This window comes from Mastomys coucha, unplaced genomic scaffold (assembly GCF_008632895.1).
Source record: "Mastomys coucha isolate ucsf_1 unplaced genomic scaffold, UCSF_Mcou_1 pScaffold16, whole genome shotgun sequence".
NCBI classification, from domain to species: Eukaryota; Metazoa; Chordata; class Mammalia; order Rodentia; family Muridae; genus Mastomys; species Mastomys coucha.
The window spans coordinates 10,686,356-10,697,092 of record NW_022196898.1 but is presented as its reverse complement, the minus strand read 5'-3'; the positions used below and the strand labels follow the sequence as shown (position 1 = coordinate 10,697,092).

The 10,737-nt window shown below is 41.2% G+C and overlaps 1 protein-coding gene and 1 pseudogene across 30 annotated transcripts in view; one reads left to right on the top strand and one right to left on the bottom strand.

Moving 5' to 3' along the window:
• The window catches only part of Mbnl1 (muscleblind like splicing regulator 1), a 169,881-nt gene that overhangs the window by 141,389 nt on the left and 17,755 nt on the right, over positions 1 to 10,737 (bottom strand). For 8 of the 30 annotated variants that reach the window (XM_031373951.1, XM_031373946.1, XM_031373954.1 and 5 more), the window contains exon 1: positions 4,778 to 5,013. The exons of 3 other annotated variants lie outside the window; for them this stretch is intronic. The gene's annotated coding sequence lies outside the window, so the exon portion shown is untranslated. Of the gene's footprint in view, positions 1 to 4,241; positions 4,655 to 4,777; positions 5,018 to 5,110; positions 5,362 to 10,737 lie in introns of those variants that run through there. 19 more of the 30 variants (XM_031373960.1, XM_031373956.1, XM_031373968.1 and 16 more) reach the window with 10 other exon arrangements.
• Positions 10,177 to 10,737, top strand: part of LOC116094276 — a 145,420-nt pseudogene continuing 144,859 nt past the window's right edge.

Here is a 10,737-nt window from a genome sequence, read left to right as displayed (position 1 = left end):
GGGGGGGGGTGTAATACTATACAATGTATATAGCAAAATCCTCTGTGTGAATGTTACATATAAACAGAAAGAAACATCACTGGATGGATGCAATGAATGCTTCAAAGGGTAAACTATGGTAAAGCTGGGAACATTTCAGGCTTCCTATTACTTATTTATCTAGAGAAGCACTTTGCCAGAACTCCATCAGGACTTTTCTTTGTCTTATGCAAAGTTCTATACCAGGCTGGGGATAACAGCTTACTCAAGCAATGGATTAGCACCTGCTGAGATGTAATGGCCTGTACCAAGCAAACAGGAACCCTTAACTTTCATGAAATACCACTGTATCACTTCAAAATTATATCTTCCGTTTCTCAAACTATATATATATGTATGTATATGTATATATGTGTATACATATATACAAATAATTACCTATTTGATGCTATTATGGCTTCCCCTAGTCTTCAGATGATGTATCCTGTTCTGCTTAGCAAAGAATAATCACAGAAACCTAGACAGAGAACCTTTAAAAGTGGGGAAAGTACAAAAAAGAGCCCTAACATTCTAAATTTAAAAAAAAACTCCCAAAGACTATTGGATGTCACAGGCACATGTGACAAACACCTTCCTAACATTGTGTTATACAAACAGAGATAGCAGTCTGTTATGCTTTCTTAAATTTAATAATATGCACCAAAGCATAACCATGGATATGCTAGGACTTTTATTTCTCCTAAGAATATCACTGCAGTGCTTATATAAATATGTAAATATGTAACCACTATATAACCATCAGTTTCCCTGTCTCAATTCTTAAAACAAAAATGTCTATAGACATGGTATATGTCAATTAATCCTTTCGAACTAGCTGCTTTTCAATTAATGAATTCTCCATCCCTTACCTAATATGGTTCATGACTCATCAGATATGAACACAAGTTAACAGGGATCTTCCCCCTCCTCTCTTTCCACCACAGTTGTTTACACTAGTATGAAATATGCCTGTTTCCACAGATGACAGAGTCACCATGCTGCCAAATTAGGATGAATTCTCCCTGAGGCTCCATTTGAGATATAGCTTCACCATCAGAGAGAGAGAGAGGGGGAGAAAAAGATGAGAGAGAGAGGGGTGGAAGAAAAATAATAACGTGTGTGCTTTTGATATCCTTCAGGAAAATATGAGCAAACATAACTTCGCATGGCTAAAAAGAACCACTTTTTTTGGCCTAACACTCACTTTGAAAGGCAAAGTGTACTTCGGTTATGAAAATATCTGAAAGGAATGTGCCCAGGACAATGCAATTGTGCTCTGTTTACAGACAGATGCTTTCTCAAGAATAAATACTATGTCTCACGGCACAGGAATGCCTCAGAGCCCTCAACTTCACAACAGAAGTGTAACTTTGCCTCTCCTTACTCGAAAAGCAATGCCCACTCCTTGCAGGTGAAAATCTTTCATTCCTATTAGTTGTTTGGCTTTGTTTGGTGTCTTTATTTTCTATGGAAGGTCTGTCATAACAAAAGAAAATACATATTAGGCACCTAAAGATAATTGCTGTTTACTGAACACTATTTTAAAATAAATTTCACTGACTTGCTTCTGTTTGGTAACTCCAGGACAATGATAAGTACAGTGTTTCTAAACATCTCGGAGTAACAATCATGTCCCATTCTGGCCTCTGAGAGGTGTTAAGCTCATCCTCCTAATTATAAGTCTCTCTCTGTGAGCACCACCTCATCATTAACTCTCTAAGCTAAATAGTAGTTTTGAAGAAATAAAAATAGACATAAGGTAGTATTTTTGTTCAAATTTTGGTTACAATAGATGAGAAATACAAGTCATTTTGTTTGTGGGTATAATAAGCACCTTTACCTTGTAAAATTAAATATCACTTTTGGTATATTTTGACTAGCGAACTCTAATTTAAGCTTTTTCTCAGAATACTGCTTTCCTGCTTATTTCAAAACAGTGCCGCCTCACAAAACACAATCCATATTTGTTATATCAAGTTTTCTAGTTGCTAGGTAGGAAAAGTAAACAGAAAAGAAATGGGAAATAAACACAATAAAATGCTCTATCAAAACCAATACTCAATACATTACCTTTAAAACAGTTAACATAAATATAATATAATAAATTATTTTACTTTCTTTGTACAAATTTTTCACAAGCCAGTGTGTATTTTACATACAACATCTCAGTACTAGTAGCATGCATGGCTAGTAACTTCTGTACCTTGCAGCACATTCTAAACTTCTTGGAAAATGGAGTTTTTGATCTAGAAATCCAGATACTTTAAAACCTTCCAATGCATTCTGTTAGGACTCTAAACAGAACCAAACATTTAGTGAGCATATTTTGCTCATTTCTTCTACTGTCTTGGCCATCATATACAGTACCTCTCTAATGCCCTTTAGTGAAAAACAAAATGAAACAACAACAACAACAAAACAGCAACAGCAGCAGCAGCAACAACAAAATCCTCAACTGTCTATTCATTTGGGCTTACTCCAAGCAAGATCTGATATGCTTCTACTCTGCACACCTATCTATCGACAAGCAGAAAGCCGGAAGACCTTTTTGTCTACATAAACAAATCAAATACAAGACAATGTACGGTGACAGCAATGAGAGGGATGGGGCAATATGTAAAAATTTCTTACTTACAATAAAAATTGGAACTATTATATAAGAATGGCACCCTCTTCCTCAAGGAAAGCCATCACTGCATGTTTCTACCCGCCTCCTCCACCCCCAAGGAGAAACCTTGAGATAATCTCTTCTTGCTCTGAAAAGAACCAAGTGTTTCATTTCACAGGAATTCTATGCCCTGAGCAAGAACAGAATGTTAGAACCAAAATGTAATGAATTCCACTTGGAATCTGCCTCAGATGTGGAAGCACACACACAAGCAGTAATATCCCAACCATGTAGCACTTTGCTTTCTCTTTTGGCATGTGCTGGAATACTATACTAAATGTGTATCTTATGCTCAAATTTGCTCTTAGTTACAGGGGAAAAATACTAAACTACTAAACGAAGCCTATGTAAGGTCTGTTTAGGTCTCTCCCAATAATAAAATGTGTCTATGATGTATATGATGTCTTTAGTGGTGGTGTAACTTTAAAACAGATAAACAGGTTTCCTGGGGCTGACCCAACCTGTTCTATGAACACAACCATCAACTTAGTAGTTCTCGCTGGGTAAACTCTGCATTAAACAAAGAAACATAAAAAAAACTATGTCTAGATCTTGAAAAAGAAAAAAAAAAGCATAACAGAGATAAAAAGAAAGCGCAACCCCTGTACACATACAAGAAACTGTAACATAATGGGTTTCTTGAAAGCTAGTTTAGCTGTCACCAACTTTTAAGGAGGCAAAGATGGAAGTGACAGCCACATACTTTGTCCAGCTGTGAAATAACACTGTCTTCAGGCTACCAACTACACACTTAACACATCCTTCGTCCTGAACTAAATCCCTCAAGGATTCTACAGTCCTTGAACTTTCACAGAATCAGAATTTTATCTCACAAAGAGGACCAGGTAACAACACTAACACTATAAAGCCATAGAAGGGAATATGGACAGAGACACCCTGGTGTGGAAAGTTAGGGCCTAAGGAAGTTCTCTGTATAAACACTGTGTTGAAACCCAGGAAGGGGGCCTAATATGTCCACTAGTGTACTATTTCAAAGCATGCTGCAGAAGGCCTGTGTATCCAAAGGCCGTAATTATGACTTCCCTCTCCTTGTATTAATTTGTTTGATGAAACAGTTCAGAGTGTGGCAGACTTTATTAATCATTTGCTATGGTCTGTGCCTGTACTGGTAGACACAGAAACCTAAGACAGTGGCAATAACCTTCCAGGCAGTTTCTAACTTTGTGTGTAATCCTGGGAATGTATACTGCACATAAACCCATCTTAGCAGCCTAAGAGGCTTGTCTCAACACCCATGTAGTTGTAACATACTGTGGGCTAGCCAGGAAGGCTTCAGTTCCACATATATAATATATATATATATATATATTAAATCTCGTGTTACATGCTCTAAAATCAAAGTATTATCATACTTTGACACATTATGACACATTACTAACAATATCCGACTCGATCTTATTTTTTTTTAAAGGTTGAGGAAAGGCTACATATTTGTCTTGGTATGATTTAAAAACCAGTCCATATACTGACTACTTTTCATGAAAGCGGTTCGACTAGCCTTCTGTGGCTCCACCCTGAAAAGCTCTATACTTACTTTTCTTACAGTTTTTGAGTGACGCATTACAAAACGACCAGAAAGGGAGGAAAAGCGGCAGCCCTCTCAAGTAGGGCGTCTTCCGCCCTGTAAACTTGGCAAAAGAGCACACTGGACTGAAATATAGCACTCTCCATATAAGGCAGCCCAACTAAACATGTCATGCGTAATTTATGGGTGGCAAGGCAGAGCATTAACCTCTGCGTGCACATACTTGGCCCACAAGAAGCCGGTGCTGGATGGCAGCCCCGGCAGAGGGATGCGGGCACGGCCAGGACCCGCGCGACCGGTGGCAGTCCCCGTCGACCCTGGCAGAGGTCACCGAGTTCAAAGCACTCGGCCACGCACCTGCCCCCGCTCCCGGGCCATTGGTCCAGCCCCGAGGCGCCCCGCGGGGACCCGCAGAGAGGCGCGGGACAGGGCCGGGAGCCGCAGCGCGCGGCCGCGACGCGGGCCGGGGACCCCCCGAGCGCCACCCGAGGCCGCCGCAGCGCCGCCCGCAGCGCAGAACAATGCGCGGCCGCCCCGCCACTCACCTCTCACGTGGCCGTGCAGGCTGCCCGCCGGGGCCCCGACTGCCCGGGGCATTGTGGGATCGCGACTCCGGGATGCCCGCCACGGGAAAGGGAACTGCCCGGGTCTGGGTCACGGGAGCATGGCGAGCGCCCCGACTCGTCGGGCTGCGGCGAGAGACTGTGGCATGTCGCCGTGCAGCCTCTTATCGCCGCGCGCCGGTTTCCGCCGCTGCGCGGCCCCTCCCCCGCGCCAGCCCCTCCAGGAAGGCGCGCGGACGCGCCGAGCTCCCACGCGCAGCCCCGGCCCCCGCCCGCCCGCCCGCCCGCCCGCTCGCCCGGGCCCGCGCCGCTCACCGCCGCTCCAGCTCCCGGGGCTCCGAGCCCAGACCGCGAGGCCCGCAAGGTTAGACGGAAGGTTAGAGTCAGCGGCCCGGCCTGCAGCGCAACCGCCTAGAACCAGGAAGGCGAAGGGCGGGAAAGAAGCCGCACGGGTGTTTGTGGGTATCTTTCTCGGCAATCAGCACTCACAGTTTTGGAGTTCTGCGAGAAAACTGATCATCACCCAAAACACAAACACATGCCACCTTCCCGTCTCATCGGCAAATAAAACTTGCAGTTTAAAGGCTCCCTTACTTCCCACTCTGCAGTGTGGTGTACAGAAAGCAAGCAGGGCTCCCTCTTTTAAAATAAAATAACATCTTGGGCTATGCAGAGCTACTCCCACGCAAGCAAGCCCTGGGCAAATGAAACACCAGCACCTAGTTCATTAGGTGCTGTCCTGTAACTTGGCTTTGAATGAAAAGAGGTGAAGTTTGAAAATCTGAGGACGGGATTTCTGGTGAATTTCAGGAATTCTGATAACTTCGTCAGGGATGATTTTTAACTAAAAAACGTTTGTTTCATGGTTTGAATATGAGTCGTGGTGAGCGATTACAAACTAGCTGGATTTCTCCTTGCCTGTTTGTGTTGAGTGGGTGAGACAGGCTTTCTTAGGCGGAGTTTAAAAAAAAAAAAAAAAAAAATGAGGTACTCAAGTAGTTTGCAGAAAAAGTACCAGTAACAGACCTAAGCTCTTAATCCTTTGGTGGTCCGTGAAACACTGACTTAACGCTGCTTACTGATCCCTTCCTGAAACAATGAATGAATTAACTAGTACCACTTTTCAGTGTTAATTATTAAAAGTTCCCAAGTCCCCAACAATGGAAACAAAGTAGCATGACACTAACATTTTCTCAGAGAACAGAGACAGGGAGTTTCTAACTGACAATTAGTAACCACCGCCTGAGGACTTGCTCTCTGCATTCATTCCAGCAACTGGGTGGAATGTGAGCTATAGCAGAAGTGGTAAGTATAGGTAAGATGGAGGTAGTAAGTACGAGGATGGTGTACAGGGATTGTAATTTGTGGAGCAGCATGGTAGGAAAGAACACCAGCGAGGTGGTGCTAAGATAGCATGCAAAAATCCAAAATGTCCCTTGAGAAAAGGAGGGAAGGCTCCCCGGGGGAATTTATGCAAGTAGCACCTTGAAAGATGTACAGAAGTTAGTAAGATGAAAGGAGAGTTGCCTAGAGAGACTAGCTGGCTAGGGGGATGACTCAGTTGTAAAAAAGCTGGAGCTCAGGCCTAAGAACCTAAGTTCAGAGATTCAAAACATCTAGGTGCTGGAATCAGGTAGAGAATGTGAGACATTCACAGTCCATTAGCCAACTCTGAATTCCAGATTCAATGAGAGACACTCAAAAAAGTAAGTAATAAGATGGAAGGTAAATTTCAGAACACAATGTGGGCGCCTGGATTCCACGTGCACACATACAAAGGCACGGGGAGTGGCACAAATGGGTCCTGGGACAGTGGAGGAAAGTGTAGAGCAAGTGCCAGAAGTCTATCTGCTTCAGTGCCATGTAGAATCAATACAGTCATCTGCTCTAGTCCTTTCTGTAAGAGGAGATTAACTTGTAGGCAGAGGAGGAAGCCAGGAGCATCGACATTATTCAGCAAACTATGAACTAGTTCGCGGGACCAGGACGATAGGGTGGAGTCTGGACTTGCATTCTAGAAAGATCTTTGGCAAATGCTTAGAGGGTTACTGGGAATGTATTCAGGGATGTTGGCAAAGGAAGGGTAAATGGGTGTAGACCCACTGGAAAACTGACTCATGCTGGGACGGAGGAAGGGAGGGACCTTGGGAAACTCCCAAGGCCCTAGCTTAGCCTACTGGATTGCTACCAGCCTTTCCTTGTTTGCAGTTGCTTTCCATTTTCTATCAACAGAGCTCTGTCTTCCTGACAACACAGGCTACCTTTGCACCTGCTGCTGTGTGAGCTAGCTTCCTTGCCTCCCTGCTCAGACAGGCCAGTGAACTGCCTGGACCTAATCCTGTTTGAAGTATTAATTTACAGTTGCGCCCAGACCCTCTCTGACTTGTTGGTCTTTTTTTTTTTTTTTTTTTTTTTTTTTCGTTTGCTAGAAAATGTGCCCTTTGTAATTGAACATAGTGAAAAAGAGGTCTTTGAACCTACGTATAGTGCAAGAGAAGAAACTATCAACTCCAACCCTGCAGGATGGAGAACTGCTAGAAACAAAGGAAAAATTGAAAGAGACTCAAATTTTCTGCTCCATCAAATAGAACAAAAAGAAATACAAGAAAGGCACCTGAATGTTAGAAACAATACAATAGTCTAGTAAAGAGCAAATCAAAGGAAAATGTTATTTTACAGAGATAAAGAGAAAAAGAAAGCTATGACAAGGCATGCAAGCCAATCTAAACCTTAGACCTGAGCCAAAATAAATTAAGACCTGAAACAATGTTGCCATCAGTAAGCCTAACCTGTTATTATTTAAAAGTTTGAACCACTAGAAAAAAAAAACTATCCAATCATATGTTAAAAATACTAAAGCATGTTGCCTTCAACTAACAATAGTCACATTTCAAATTGTGGAAACTAGTAAAAAAATCATTATAGTAATAAAACGCTAATAGCTACCCCATTTAGAATCTACTGGTTCCGTTTCAGTGCCAGGAGACCACTTAGCTTTCTCTTCCACTGTGAGTTGTTGTTATAGTCTGCAGGCTCCTGAATGCACACATCCATAAGAATAAAAGGAATGCCATTTTCAGGGGAAAAGGAAATTATAGAAAACAATTTCAGATAAAATAAAACTACATTTTTTTAGGTAAAGGAAAAGGTATTCAAGCAGCTTCTAGAGATATTTCAATTCTTTCAAGACTTCATTTTGTCCGTGAGTCCAAGAGGAATACAGTCAGGGGACATGAATTTTGCAGATAATATCCACTCTTTGTTTCCTGATAAAAGATATATATACATATTTTTTTCAGCCAAATGGCAGTCTTTAAGACTTGGGTAAGAGTGTTTGCACTGTGAACACTGTGTTCTTTGTTCTCTGTACCAGAATCCACAGCTCAGTAAGTTCCCACTGCCTCTTTCTATAATGTCTTTTCTGCCTCCTCTTTCCATATATCATCTAAACCTAAGAAAGATAGTTTTAAAAAATAGAAATATAAAAACCCTTTGAAACACGTTCCTATAATTATTTTTTATTATACCAGGATGAAGTAATAGTTTGTAATAATGTACTTATATGATAGGTAATAGCACAAGATAACATATATGATAATACTAATTCAATTGATTGCATGATAGTATCAAAGTCAGGACCCAGCCTCAGTTCCTATGCTTCCTTATCATACTTAAGTAAAAAATATCTAAGAGAAAACGCTTCTAGAATAAAGAGTCAATTTTAAGCCTATGCACTTGTACCTATGTTACATTTCACACAAGGAAAAAGATAACATCCATAGCCTGAATTCAGAATTCTTCACCAGCTGAATATACTCAACAAAGGTGAGTGAATATATTTATGTGTCTGTTTATCTCCAAAGATAATTATATTTTTTACACACAAAGTAAATTCTTTTAATGTCTGTTATTTAAATATAGGTAACACATCTTGCATTATATATTATATAACACAACATGAAACATACTCCATTGATCGTAGAAATTACAAAAATTAATTTAATATAAAATCAATACATTTTCAATGCTTAGAAAAATTAAAACATTTTAAATATCAATTTAATCATATACTTTATAAGTTACATAAAAGTAAATTCTTGTGTTTAACTCTTTGGAGAAGCATCAAGATGAAGATTTTAGAAGCATAGAATCTTAGTAGGGACAGAATGTTAGGCACCATTGACCTGCTCTTTTAACAGGAAGATGAAACCATTGAAGCAGAGCAGGGCCCACATCTGTGCTATCAGACTTAATTCTCACTGTCCTGTGCATTTAAGACAATGTAAATAATATGAAGTCCTATCATAGGACTATTTCCTCTGTTTAATTCGAGCATCAACTGCTTTAGGTTTCTAAGGATGCTACTTCTCTATTCTATCTTCTTCCCTCTCTTTAATTCTTTGTTTCTCTCCTTTTTTCTTCTTTCCATACAGAAAGCATGTATACGCGCACACACACACACACACACACACACACACACACACACAAACAGCCTCCATTCATTGCCCAAGTATTTAATGAGCATCAACTTAACCAGTTACTAATTGTAGGTTCTGTGTTTGGAAGTGAGCACAGAACAATCACTATCCTCAAAGGATTGTATTCTCAGCATTTGTGGGTAAAGGGGGGAAGTAAACAAATAAATAATGTATAAAAGGAAAGCACAGGGATACTTGCAGATGGAGATAAGAACTTTTAAATAAAGCCAAGCAGATTGATCGGGAAGTGTGTGTTCCATGACTGAGCCCGTCATGTCCTGAGTAAAACAAGGATTGCTTAGAGAAAGGACCGGTCCAAGCTCACAGTAGGGCTGGCAATCTGAGGGCAAGGAAACAGTAATGGATGCCTAACCTCAAGGATTTATAATCAAGCAAAAGGAAACAAGAATCTTAAACGAATCACTCTGAAAGTGCAAAGCTATGACCACGACATTTTGGCTCAGCAGGAAGCATGTATGTGTTGACTGTATTAGAGATGGGCTGGAGCAGAGGCATGTAGTCCAAGTTTGCTTCTCATGAAGATGACCAGGTTGTTCTCCACTGTCATTTGATATGGTCTAGTCTCAGAATGGAAGGCAGGAAGTGGACCACTGCTGAAAATGAGCAGTGCTGTCAAGAAAGTCAAGTGGAAGGAAGTGTCAGGTAGTGCAGCGACAGAAAGGGATTTGGTTAAACACCTTTAAGAATAGAGTAGTGCAGGTGTTGTGAGTTTATTCTCTAGAACTGAAAAAAATATACATGCAATAGTCACTTTTGGCTTTGAGGCAATTGGAATATGTGGTATCTCTATGTGTGGCCATTCTCTTACTTTGGGACCAACACAACAAAGAAAGTGTTCCTGGAGACATAGTATTGGACTCATTTCCAGGTGTGTGGGTGTGCATGGAGACCACAGCTGACATAAGGAGTCTTCTTCACCTACTTTCCAACTACTTTTTTGGAGTCAGAATCTCTCAGTTGAACCCAGAGATCACTAATAGAACTCGTCTAGCCAACCAGCTTGATCCAGAGATCCTGAGTCCCTGGCTTCTCAATACAGCCAGGTTGCTAGGTCTACTGCGCATCTCCATGGGCTCTGGGCTTCTGAACTCCAGTCCTCATGCCAGCTGCTTACCCGGTATGCTGGTTTCCTTTTTTGTTGTGACATAACCTGATAAAAAGCAGCATAGAGGAAGACAGGGTTGATTTGACTCATAATTCTTATAGTCTGTTATTGCAGGAATGTTTACTAAATAAATCATACAAAAGGAACTATGAAATAATGAGTAGAGGGAATAGCTTGGAGCATCAAATCCATAGTCAAGAGCAGAAGGAAGGAACACATCCTTGTTAGCTTTCAGCTAGCTCTCTCCTCTCTTGTAAGGGCTGGGTCCTTGACAACAGAGTAATTTCCCAACTCATGTATCTAAGATAAAAGTCTGAAATGGCAGGGTACTAATTTAA